Here is a 12,114-nt window from a genome sequence, read left to right on the forward strand (position 1 = left end):
TAAAAAAATAAAAATGTAGAGAACGTTTCATAAGGCAAAAAAGCTTTGACAGTCCTCTATTAAACTGCAGAATGCAGCACTATAAAGAATTCTACCATGAAAGCAAATTTTATGTTCTAAAATTATTTGAACTAAACTACTCAACTGAAGCAAAATGCTAGAAGTAAATGCTAAAATAATTCAACTGGGGAACATTAAATACATCTTCTGAGAATACTATTAACACAAGCATTACTCTTAAATTGCGTATTGGACATGATAGCTAGATTTTCCATAGAGACATACAAATGCAAATCCTTCCAGCGGGTTAAATAAAAGTATTTTCATTTCTAAAACACATAACTAACTTTCAGAAATTTAAAAACTAATCTACTCCTCATTAACCTATAGTTTTACGGGATCAGCCACCTTATCTGATCAGAGACAAGTCCTTTTGAAGCCAGGTACTGCCACCAAGTGGTGGTGAAATTTGGATTTGCAAATCCAGTTATTCCCCACGTGTATAACATACAGACTGAAAAACGTTCCTGCAGCTGCCAAATATGAGCAATGCTCTGCTAACACAAGACATTTTAAAATTCTTTCAGTCATCCCTGCTGCCCCTCTCTGAACCTTTTTCAGCTCTTCTATTTTTTCTTCAGTCACCCGACTAGAAGCAGCAATACACACTGCAATGCAATGCAGCTGTGGTACACCACAAATTCACAGAACTGGATCTGGGTTGTGTTCTGCTCCCTAATAAAGCACAATCATTTCACTGATTTACTGACTATTCAGTTGTCATTTTTACTGATCTCTGGGAACCTCAAGATCTCTTCCAAGCAAAAGCAATACTGATCAAACATCATTACACTGTTTCCACTTATTCTTTTACACGTTTTTCTGCCCTCTTGCTGTGAATGCAATCCTACAGGTGTTCTCCTCAGAGACCAGCTTTTCCCTACTAAACACAGATAACCACCATTAAGATGAAAGGTCTTCAGAGTTTCATTCAGAAGACTTCATGCTTAAAACACACAGTTATTTATACATCAGACTTTTAAACTAATTTTTTGTATTTAAATGAGCAATTAGATAACCACACAAATTAAAAAGAAACAGAGCATAAATGGCAAGCTTTAAGTACTGAAAGCATTAGAAGGCACAAGGAACAGTTTACTGAACTGAATTTTATTGAATTTTACTGTCAATTCAAGTCTCTTTTCTAGCCATAATTCTTGTTTTACACTCATCCTTAGATGAAGTATTTCCTTTTGCAGAGTTGTATTCATTTGTTCTCTCAAAGCAGCACATTTCAGAAACCAGCAAAGTCAGGCTAAGGCAGTAAACATCTTCTACACGTAAGTATATGCATAACACAGTGGTAGAGCTTATTTTTAATTGTTCATAGTTCAGAAGACAATTCATAATCAAAGTCCTGAATCAGTTTTACATTATACAAAAGATCAGCACTCAATAGAAGAGTTATTTTAAATTCCCCACAAAGAACTCTTCTATAATCAGTATTTAAATGTTGACAGCAACAGCTCTGAAGAAGTCTTAGTGGAACAGAAGATATGAACAAAGCAGTTCATGTCTATTTTAATATGTACATACTACAATTTCAAGGCAATATTAAATCTACATAATAATTGGAGCTTGGAATTGAGGAACAAACTCATTTAAGCAAATGGGATCTCCCTCTCACCTCTTCAAAATATCAAGTCACTGCAAGCAGCTGCATTCTGAGATGGCACATAAGTCAAACAGCAAGCAGGAAACTTGAGGAGACAGCTTTGGTTTGTTACAGGTCTCTGCAGCTGAGTCCACCATGCCATGTCTCCAAAGGAGAGAACTTACTGACCTGTGGGGCCTTACCCAAAGATTCTCTTGAAAGACTCAAGTTAAAACGGATTAGAGTTCATTGTTACATGTTTCACATAATTATATGGAGACAAGATTAATTTTATAGTTCTAATTATTCCTGGGGTAGCAAGTAAATGGGAGAGAAAAAGATAAAATTCTTAATTCTTTTTCTCAAAATAACAGAGAAAGGGGGTGGGGGGAAGGAGGAAAATGCTAGTTACAGGAAACTTTTCCTAAATGGAGACTTTGCTATTGCAAACGAACACTTAAGTTCTACCAGGAGTAAATCTCCATAAACTTTGTCTTTCAAATAGCTTGCAAATGGGTTCCTAAAGACAGGAAGAGAGGACAAAATTCCAACACAATTTTGTTGTTTGAAATTTGAAATGCTATTCTGATAGTTGGTCAAATTTCCCACGCAGTTATTTATTAATACATTAAGTGCAAGTTTAACAGGCTGCTTTTACAGTGCAAAGTACAATTTCAGTACTTTGAAACCAAGAGGAAAGTATGTTGACAACAAAATTATTTAAAGTGCTCATAATTTTGTCTCTCAACAGCTAGCAGAACACCTTGATAGCTTTTTAACTATAATAATTTATGGAAGAAAAACATTATTATCATCATAATATTAAACAATGGGGGAAATATCTTTTGTTCCTCTTTCAGTTTTATAGAAGTAACACTGCGCCATTACAGTACATACACATACATTATATTAATCAAGATACAAATTTCAAGAGAATTTTCACTGACCACTTTTCTGCAGGTTTAGCAGTATATGCAAATGGCATTTTGGGGGAAAAAACCCACCAACACAAAACTCCTACTCACCTTTGCTTGTTTGATTTACATTATGCTGTAAGATCCACTTCCACATTAAAACAAACCTGCAAAATAAAACAAGAACTTACTGTACAGCTGTCATTGTTTTCTGCTGGTGTCCTAGGCTGTGAGACAAGACAGGCAAAGCAGGGAAGTAAGAAATCCCCAGCCATAAATGTATTCTATCTTTTTTATCTCAGGGTAAAAGTATCAACATTCCAGTGGTCTTCTCTCAAACACATGTAATTTCCAAATAACATAGCTACTGGCATTTTAATTTTAAAAATCTACCAGGAAGTTATATCAAATATACACTTGTCATTAAATTAAGTGGACAGAACAGGGGAAAAGGAAGTTGAATGGAAAGAAAAGCTAGAAAAGCTCTGCATTTGCTGCTAGTGCCTTCAAAGTCAACTATCTCAAGGTCCTTGATTAAGGAATGATGCACAGAAAGGAAATTGATACAAATGAATGCTATAAAGAAATCTTTTCAGCAAAAATTATCAACATATCTGAGGTTAAGTATTGGAGGACTTGAAGCCTGGGCCTTTCTAATTTCTCACCTTTTCTAAGGCAAAGCTGCATTTATGATTCTAAGGTTAGCTGGCCCACTTAAAAATTATCATTTATTTGTCTGCATGAAAACTGATCAATATCAGATGAACTTGTTTTGCTCATGTATCTTTAGAACTAACTATACAAGGTCATTTTTCACTTCCTATTCGGAAATTCTGAAGAGACTCCAAAAGCAACTGAAGCTGCACAAAAGCAAGAATGGATTTGGGTATGGTATCTCTACAGAACTGGGTCTACTAATGAAGACACAATTACCAGCACAGAGCTTTACAGAAAGGGTAGGTTGTTCTTATCTAGACTATTTAGGGCATGATCAGAACTGACTCTGAATGAAGTAACTATCATCACACACCGTCCTTATTTTATTCACACACAGCTTTTTGATTCAGAGTTCCCCAATCAATCTGCAACTGTCTCAAAGCCTTTTGCCTAAATTACAAAGACAGAGAGTAAGGGAAGACAGACCTTTCAAAAAAGCCTGACTGGATAATATAAAGCAACAGAAGATAAGTATTTGAGCTCCTCTTTCTAGCTCCAGGATTGTGTCCCAACTATCACATTAAACTGTAGCTTTATGCATGAATGTTACTCAATATACATGCTCATTTCTCAAGTAAGATTTATTACAGAAAAAATACAATTCTTTGGTCAGATTTTAAAGTAATATTCATTCACCTAGAGAAGCAGAAGTGTTACTTTCCAACAGCACTGTAGCTCCACTGTATGTTACAGAAAGTAAATGTAAAGCTATAGTTATATTCCCACAAAAATAACAGCCTCCATATACAAAGAGCCAAAACACCTTTCAAAAACTGAGAAAAACAGTCAATGGTCATGGCTTTACATGATCAAACATTATAATGAGCACTAAACCAGACATCTCAGTAAGCCTGTGCACTTTGGCTGGGGAGCGACAACCCCAGTCTAACACTTCTTTAATTAAGAATTACAATGACTCTGCCCCTGTGCAAAATGGCCTCAACACCTACATCTTCTAAACTTTGCAATGAATTAAACATTAGTAATGACTGTTCTCAACACAGATTTCATGGCTTGTGACTCAAGTGCAGACAGAATATTTCAGTCAAAGGATTGAGCCCAGACAACTGCAGATCACTGGGGTGATAGAGCAGTACAGTGTCATACCACCCACTACTCTCTGTAAGAGCCCTTCAACAGGAGCACTTTACTCTGGATCAATCAATTGACTTAGTACAGGGTATTTTATGTGAACAATCTATCTAGAGAATACTCTTATACTCACTGAAGGTGCACTTGGCAGAAAACTCAAATGCAAGTACTCTTGCATTTCAGTATTCTTTGGATCACAGGGAGCTCACAAACCATGCTGGGGATAAATCTGGGGTTATTCTACACCTGCCACAGAGGGAAAGAGAAGGGAAAAGAGAAGATGGGCCATCCTAATTTGGATATCATCCAGCTGAAGAAGAGGTGACAAGTTTCACAAAGAGAACACCAGCAAGTAAACTGCTGAAGGATCAAAGGGCTGGTCACTGTAGCCCTGCATCAAAAACTTCAAAGGGCCCTACAGAATTAACTCCCCTTTTTGGGATTTCCAAGCTGATGTACAAAGCTCCACCAATGCGAGATGGTACTTGCAGTGTCACGCAAACATCTTTGTGAAGGCAACACAATCCACAGGACACCAGATCTTAGCCCAAACTATTGACAGCATGAGACTGTTTAAAGCCACCCACCTACAGTGCTTAACCAGCACTCACAACTCCTCTCAAAGGTCTTTCTGCTGTCAAATAAGATTTCTCTCACTCCACTACAAACTCTAACACCTACTATTAATTTCAAGGGTGATGACATTTGAAATAACTGAGCACCTGACATTCTTTACCAGCAGATTTGAGAAAGGTAGTTCTCCAAAAATTTCCTTAAGGAAAGGCAAAGATTTCAACATCATAAATGCTTTTGCTTCAATTTGCCTGTCTTAATTCTCATTATCAGGAATGGAAGTGGGAATGAAAGTCACTCTCCCATACCAGGTAATAAAAGAGGGCATGAAAAGGGTGACAGAACTGAGTAAGACATGTAGTTACAGAGCATTCACCTGAAGGCCTTGATCTTCAGAGTGAGAAGGGGGACCACAGCAGGGAAAAAGGGCTGCTGTAAAATGGTCAGGCTTCTGATAAGCAGCTTCCTGTTCTGATATGGGCAGTGAACAGGAAGTGGAAGAAAACCGAAATGGTAGAGATGAGAGATCACAAACGCACCCCCAGTGACAGTAACCAAAAAAAGATGGACTGAAAACTCTTGCTATAATAAAATTATCTCCTAACAGCACATCCCCTCCCTCTCTGAGGAAAAAGTTTAAGAAATACTAGAATGCAAAGGTGTACAATGACTAAGTAAAGTTTGTTTTAATCATAACAAGAGTTTTGACCCATTTGTTTACTATGCAGCCCTCATTTCATAACAGATCTGCATCGTAACTGACATTTCCACATCCATCTGGGAAAACACACCATCACCTTTAACTACCACCTTCTCCTGGGATGACTGCAGCTAGGAATGTAATTCAGATGGAAGCCTCTTAGGTGGTTTATTCAACGGGTTTTGTTTTGCTGTGTGTTGCTGTTTAACACAAAACCAGTTTTGCCCCTATAGCTGATTATGCCTGTGTGGGAAGAAATAAAGAGGAAGAAACAAATAATAGAATAACTATACTATACAAACTACTGTTGTTGATATAAACTGTGGATAAACAGTCAATTCCACCAGCTTTGACATAACATAGCAAAAAGGCTTGTAACTGTAGACTTGACTTCATGGCTTAGAAAATTTGATAGTTAGTGCAGAGTGGCAGCTACATTTATTAGGGTATGATCATCCCAGCATTAAATTCAAATGCAGAGTGTGGGGTGTGGAATAAATTTCATTCTAATATCTGTTGCAGCTCTGGGAAAAAAAAATCTATACTCTTACAAAAATCTAAGAATCCTAAATATCAATGCAGGAAAAAACAGCCAGCAGAAAGCAGAGATTACTAAGAAAAGGCTATTACAAGAAAGCCAGAAGTTCCTGCCAAAATTGTACATGCAGTATCAGGGATAAAGTAATTTCAGAAGATGACTGAAAAGGCAAAACCTCAGCTGATGGGAGTCCTACATCAGTTGATACAGCTGAAAAGCTCTTTAAATACAAGCCTATACTGCCATTTTCCAAACAAGTAGTCAGCAATGACCTTGTCTGTACAAAAATGTAGTTTCCTGCTTTCTATTTGCAGAAGGAGCTTTGATTGTCTTTGATTCCTATTTAAAAAGTATAAAAACAACTTAATCTACATTCTGTACCCACAAATATCTAGAACTAACAGCCAGCGTAGATTAAATAATCATTTGAATTTAAACATGAAGTTTTCTAAAACCACAAAATTAATCCCTTCTGAGAATTTGTAGAACCTCTCAATCTATGCTATTCCAACTGTAGTTTAACCAACTGAATGATATATGCCACAATCCCATTTACCAAAATTAAATTTGCAAAGAAAAAATAATAATCACTCTTCTTAAAATAGTTAATGAAGAGCAATACTTAAGAACAGGCACTATACCAGAGTCTGAATTACCCAGAAGCCAAATTAAGCAAGAGCTTAACACTTTACAACGCAAAGAGACAAAATATTAAGTCTTTACTGGAGATGCTCCTGACTTCAAAGAATCTGCAGTGAGTGAACAAAAGCAAGCAAAAACTGCAAGAGAGATGACTGCCTCTTGCATTTTGAATTTCCTGCTAGATTTTGAGAGTTATCTGAAAAGTAGTTCAAAGAAGTTACAGTTCTTCCTTTGTCTGTTCATCACAGTAAAAGCCACACGCACAGTTCCCAAAGCTGTGGTAGGGCTTTCACGTGGAAATGTTGAAATCTCTCATTTTTCTACTCGTAGAAAGTATTGCTTTTTGACAACACTCCATATGGGACAGTGAAACACTTCAAGGGAACGTGTGACAGCATAGGAAATGAACACAACTGATCATACCTCAGACTGGGAAGCTGTTTCAGTCCAAACAACATTACAAGTAGTTGAATGCAACATTAATAGGAATTTCACAGTAGGAAAAAAAGTAGTCTCATAGAGTAGCTTGAATGGAAAAAAAAGGAACCTCTGTTTATATCATCAATTAGGTCTCACAAGTTATTTAATTATTATTTCAAAAATGTGCATATCATAAATTTAAAAAAATTGGAAAGTCATCACAGCAGAAAGTATTCTGGTAAGAAGAAGTTTGGACTACCAAAACATACTGGCTGAAAAGGTTGTTTTTCCCCTCTATCAGTAAAGAGAGCAGATGCAAACACTCAAAGATGTACACAACAGACACACAATAAAGATGCAAAGATGTCTACAGAGAATCAAGGGGAAACAAACAATTTGAGAGCTATTTACTTTGAGCATACATTATCCAGTAAGCAAATATGTAACACTGAACGCACAAATGAAAGCATCATAAAAGTACTAAACTGAAGCATCAGTTTGAAGATGTGAGTCCTGAAAACATTTAGAATTTCAAGACCTTATGAGAAAATACTACCATGTTGTTTCTGAAGGTTACTTACCAATGCAGTTTCTCCCCTCAGCTGAGTGCAACATTCTAAGTATCACTGATATTAAAAAGTTTACAGTCCATCAATACCCTACTAAATTGAATAGCATTCTTCACTATGAGATTTACCATAAGGAATAAACTACAGGGAAATAATTCACCATCTTTATAATTTCTCTGCCCATTTAAGCTACAGATCAATTTACCACTTGCATAATAAACATCCATACATTTTCAGTTACCCTTCAGCCTATTCATTTTGACCACATGAACTAGCTCTTCATTTACTGCACTTATATACCTTAAATATAACAGCTTTTCTTAAATGGGGAAAGCCTAAAGCCCAGAATAACATCATCTCTCCATTCCCCTCCAAACTACTAACGGCACTGTACAAATCCTTGGCATCATCCTTGTCTCTGAACTCATCTCTGTTCATTTTGCTGGCAGCAAAATCTCATCAATACATTACCTGTACAGGGACTGCCTCTACCCTTCCAGTTATACAATCACTCTGTGCCCAGTAATATACATACACATATATATTCCTTCACCATGCATCATCATGTAAGCTTTACACAGAGCAAATAAAAATACAGTGACATACCCTATGACTATAGGCACTGCAAAAAAGCATTCCAGAAGATGTTTACACAAAATCTTCCCTACCTCGTAAGAAATTGGATTATGGTTCCTTAATAACTTTTAGTCCAAGTTTGCACCTCCCATTTCTCAGCTGAAAAGTAACTGAAAATGCAAAACCAGGAAAGCTTAATCACTGAAGTGCTTTCTAAGGAACCAACAGCCTTAAGTAGAAAACATGCATTTTGTGTCTTAAAAAAAGCAAGCTTTTAGAAACATCTGAGGCAACCTCTTATATTTCAAGGTTTGTTTTAAAAATACTAAACTGCACAGTGATGCTACACATTTGTAGTCTTGTCCTCTCCTTTCTCCAAAACGACAAAATTTTAATAAGAACATGAAGTTTTTATTACAGTTAAGCATAAAAGTAAAAAAAAGTTTAAGCTAAGATTGTGTCCATCAAATTAGTGCATCCCCTTTAGTGTACCACTAAGCAATACCATTCTACAGTTCAAACATCTGTCCTCACATACTACTCATTTTTCCACAACTTCCAAGTTTTCTCTTACACATATTTGGCACACATTACTGTAAACAGTTCATCAGCCACATCTCTTACTGAATCAATCCAGTGCCTTTTCAGTCAAAGAAGTCTGAGAGAGAACCAAAACCCCAAAAATGAAAAAAGTACAGAAAGATGGGATCTTCTCTAGGTATAAAACACATCACACCTATGGGACTTGGAAGAAGAGCAGACACAGTTTACTGTCAGACCATACCTGTCCTCAATCTGCCACCTGTGGAATCCTGATAGAGACAGAAATTATTACTCACACATTCACTGAACTTGACATATCCCTTTCCTGATGTAATGGATAAAATAACTCTGAAATCCCTCAATGTAACTGCAAGAAGTTTACGACACAATGCATACACTGATATCCTTATCAAACAAAGTACAATACCGTTTCCCAAGTAGATTCCACTCTATAATCTGAGCCTTATTTATATATCTTCAACCTTATTTATAAACCTTCAAACAGAATCTAGGTTGGGCATATTTATTTCAAACTCAAAATATAAAAAAAAAATCTTAAAAAAAAAGCTTTGCTGCATGCAGAAAAAACCACTCAGGGCTTAATTTTAGAAAGCCAGAATTATGTTACCATATACAACATATTTTGTGAAATAGGAAATAGTATCTCGTTACTGTTTTTTTTCCCTGCAAGTTGTTTTATAAGGACATTATGTTTATTATTAAAATTTAAAACCATTAAGCAATTTTTTTTTAGTGTAGAAAAGGCAGTAATGAGGTTTTAAAAGATATTTACTAGAAATTAGTTTCTCCACTAAGCAGACTGGCATTCTAAAACAAGAATGCCTGATGATATCCATTATATCTAAATGGATTAAAATATCTGCTCCCTTTAATGACATTTTTACTTCAAGGCAGTATCTCACACAACATTTCTAACAGTAGTTAAAGCAGCACATTAATAATCACGCCATGTTCTTACAGTAGCAACAATAATTTCTGGTAGCCATTTTCTTTCCAGCTTTAACAGTGTCTCAAAGCCAACAGTCCTCCCTACAAGCTCAGTACAAACCCAGAGGCAGCAAACTGCTCTGCGGTCTCCTCTGGCTGCACTCCTCGCTGCCTCCCTGCAGACACCTCCAGTCCCGTGTGCTCACCTACCAGCATTCTCTAGCGCTGCACCCGACTCAATTTCAGTTTACACTCATGGAAATGTGACAGCATGGCAGTTCCCTTTGTAAAAACCCCAAACGACCCAACCCCCACATTTAGGAGATTGAACAGTCTGCTACTGAAGGATACTTTAAGGGGAGGGCAGCGCTGTAGTTCATGACTGTCACCTGCTGGCGCTGAGAACAGAGCCCAGCACAGGATCGCCGCGCCGCTGCGGCCACCAAGCTCCGCAGATCACAGATAACCACACCAAAGCCAGTGCTGGAGCCAAAAACAATTTCTTCATAGACCATTCTGAATACCTCTGAATTTTCTACGTTGTAAGGCAGACTAGTGTACATTCATTTCCAAGTCTTCTCTGTGTTTCTAAAGTCTTAAAAATGACAAAATTTGAAACACTTTCTTGAATTAAGACTGCAATGCAGATTTCAAAAAAAGGTTGAGCCTAAAATCCTACAGCTCAAAATTAGTGATAAATTACTATTTTCTTCTTTCCTTTAAAAAAATTACCAAAAAATCTCCCCCTCTTGCTATCATGACAGTTTGAAAAGAAGCAGTAGAGAACAGAAAGTAAATTACATAAACATTTGTAACAGCAATGGCAGGAAATAGTGAACCGGTATTAGCACATAAGTACCCCCTACAAAACAGGATCCTAAGCCCAAATTCAGTTCCTCAGAAGTTTGTTCCAGTTGAAAGGGTAGCTATGCTGAGATCACGAGCTCTAATGCCTGCTGTTGTCTGTCTAGACAGCATTTCTGACATTTCCTGACCATAGCAGGAAAGGGAATCTCCTGTTCCTAGCCTCAGAGGAAGTCTATTTTCTGTGCCCATGAAAATGTAAAATCTAACAAAAATTTCCTAGAGATTTCATGCACACTTTGCATAAGTATTCACAAAGCTTTGCTCATTAAGTGCTAAGAAAAATCTCATTGAGGGCTTACACTAAAATGAAGGAAGGCTTACGGTGAACTCTGAATTGCTGCAGCAGAGATTTTATTCTGATATCCCTACGACAGTACCTTCCAGCAGAGGACAGAGCAGACACTCTGGAGTATCATTCCCTGTAAACAGCACTGCTAACTCTCAAACAGCCTTCTTCCTAATCAGAGGACTAAGCTGTGACTACAATGAATGTTCCAAGATGAAGAAAATAACCATATAAAACAATTCCCAAAAAATGCAAATTCCAAACCAATCACCTAAAAATATAAATTTCAGCACCGCCATTCTTCTAGCAAAATCTTTTTCCAAATAAAATATACACATATTTCATACAACAGAATTCAGCCACTGCTTATCAGATTTGAAGTGAAGCTACAAAATGCTTCCTAATTGGGTTGATATATAAGCTATAATCTTTAAAATCTATGAAAGAGCACTTTGGGGAGCCACATATACTTAGCCAGTAACATAAGGACTTCCCTTCATTTGGCTGGAGCCTGCTTTTTGGTGAAGAAGGAAAGTTATAATATGCAGTCAACACTATCACCTTAATAGCCTTTGAAAACATAAAAAATCCATTCCTTGCTGAGGTGCTCAGTGTTCATTTTTGGTTTGGTGAGACTCTAAGTTTCCAGCATTGTCTGTGGCCTCCATAAATAGGTAAAAACTATTTCCTACCTTAGATAAGCTGTCGCAATGTAACATAATTGAGCCAGTTGTGTTTTATTTTACACCTTCATGTCAGATAGCTGCATTAGTGTTTTTGGAATAGGAACAACAGTCATTTTTCAACTGAGGTTATTCTACCAGACCTGGCAAGCAAACTGGGACAAATGCTTCCACATCCCTCTTTGAAATGCAGTTTGTGACCACTGTCATGAACACTCAATCGAGACAGTCGCACACCACCAGCATCACAACCACAGTTCAGGTTTGACACAGCATCCACATCTCTTTAGTAAGCTCCTATTCATGGTCCCTGTGTTCAACTGGACAGGATCCACAAGCTTTATTACTAATATACTCATCATACAGGAGTGTTTCCTGTAGTGAAATGTCAC

At 37.0% G+C, this 12,114-nt stretch overlaps 1 protein-coding gene across 7 annotated transcripts in view; it reads right to left on the minus strand.

Moving 5' to 3' along the window:
- ZNF644 (zinc finger protein 644) overlaps positions 1-12,114 on the minus strand; it is a 74,809-nt gene that overhangs the window by 24,030 nt on the left and 38,665 nt on the right. For all 7 annotated transcript variants that reach the window (XM_066555460.1, XM_066555461.1, XM_066555463.1 and 4 more), the window contains exon 2: positions 2,680-2,735. The gene's annotated coding sequence lies outside the window, so the exon portion shown is untranslated. The remainder of the gene's footprint in view (positions 1-2,679; positions 2,736-12,114) is intronic.

This window comes from Molothrus aeneus, chromosome 9 (genome assembly GCF_037042795.1).
Source record: "Molothrus aeneus isolate 106 chromosome 9, BPBGC_Maene_1.0, whole genome shotgun sequence".
NCBI classification, from domain to species: Eukaryota; Metazoa; Chordata; class Aves; order Passeriformes; family Icteridae; genus Molothrus; species Molothrus aeneus.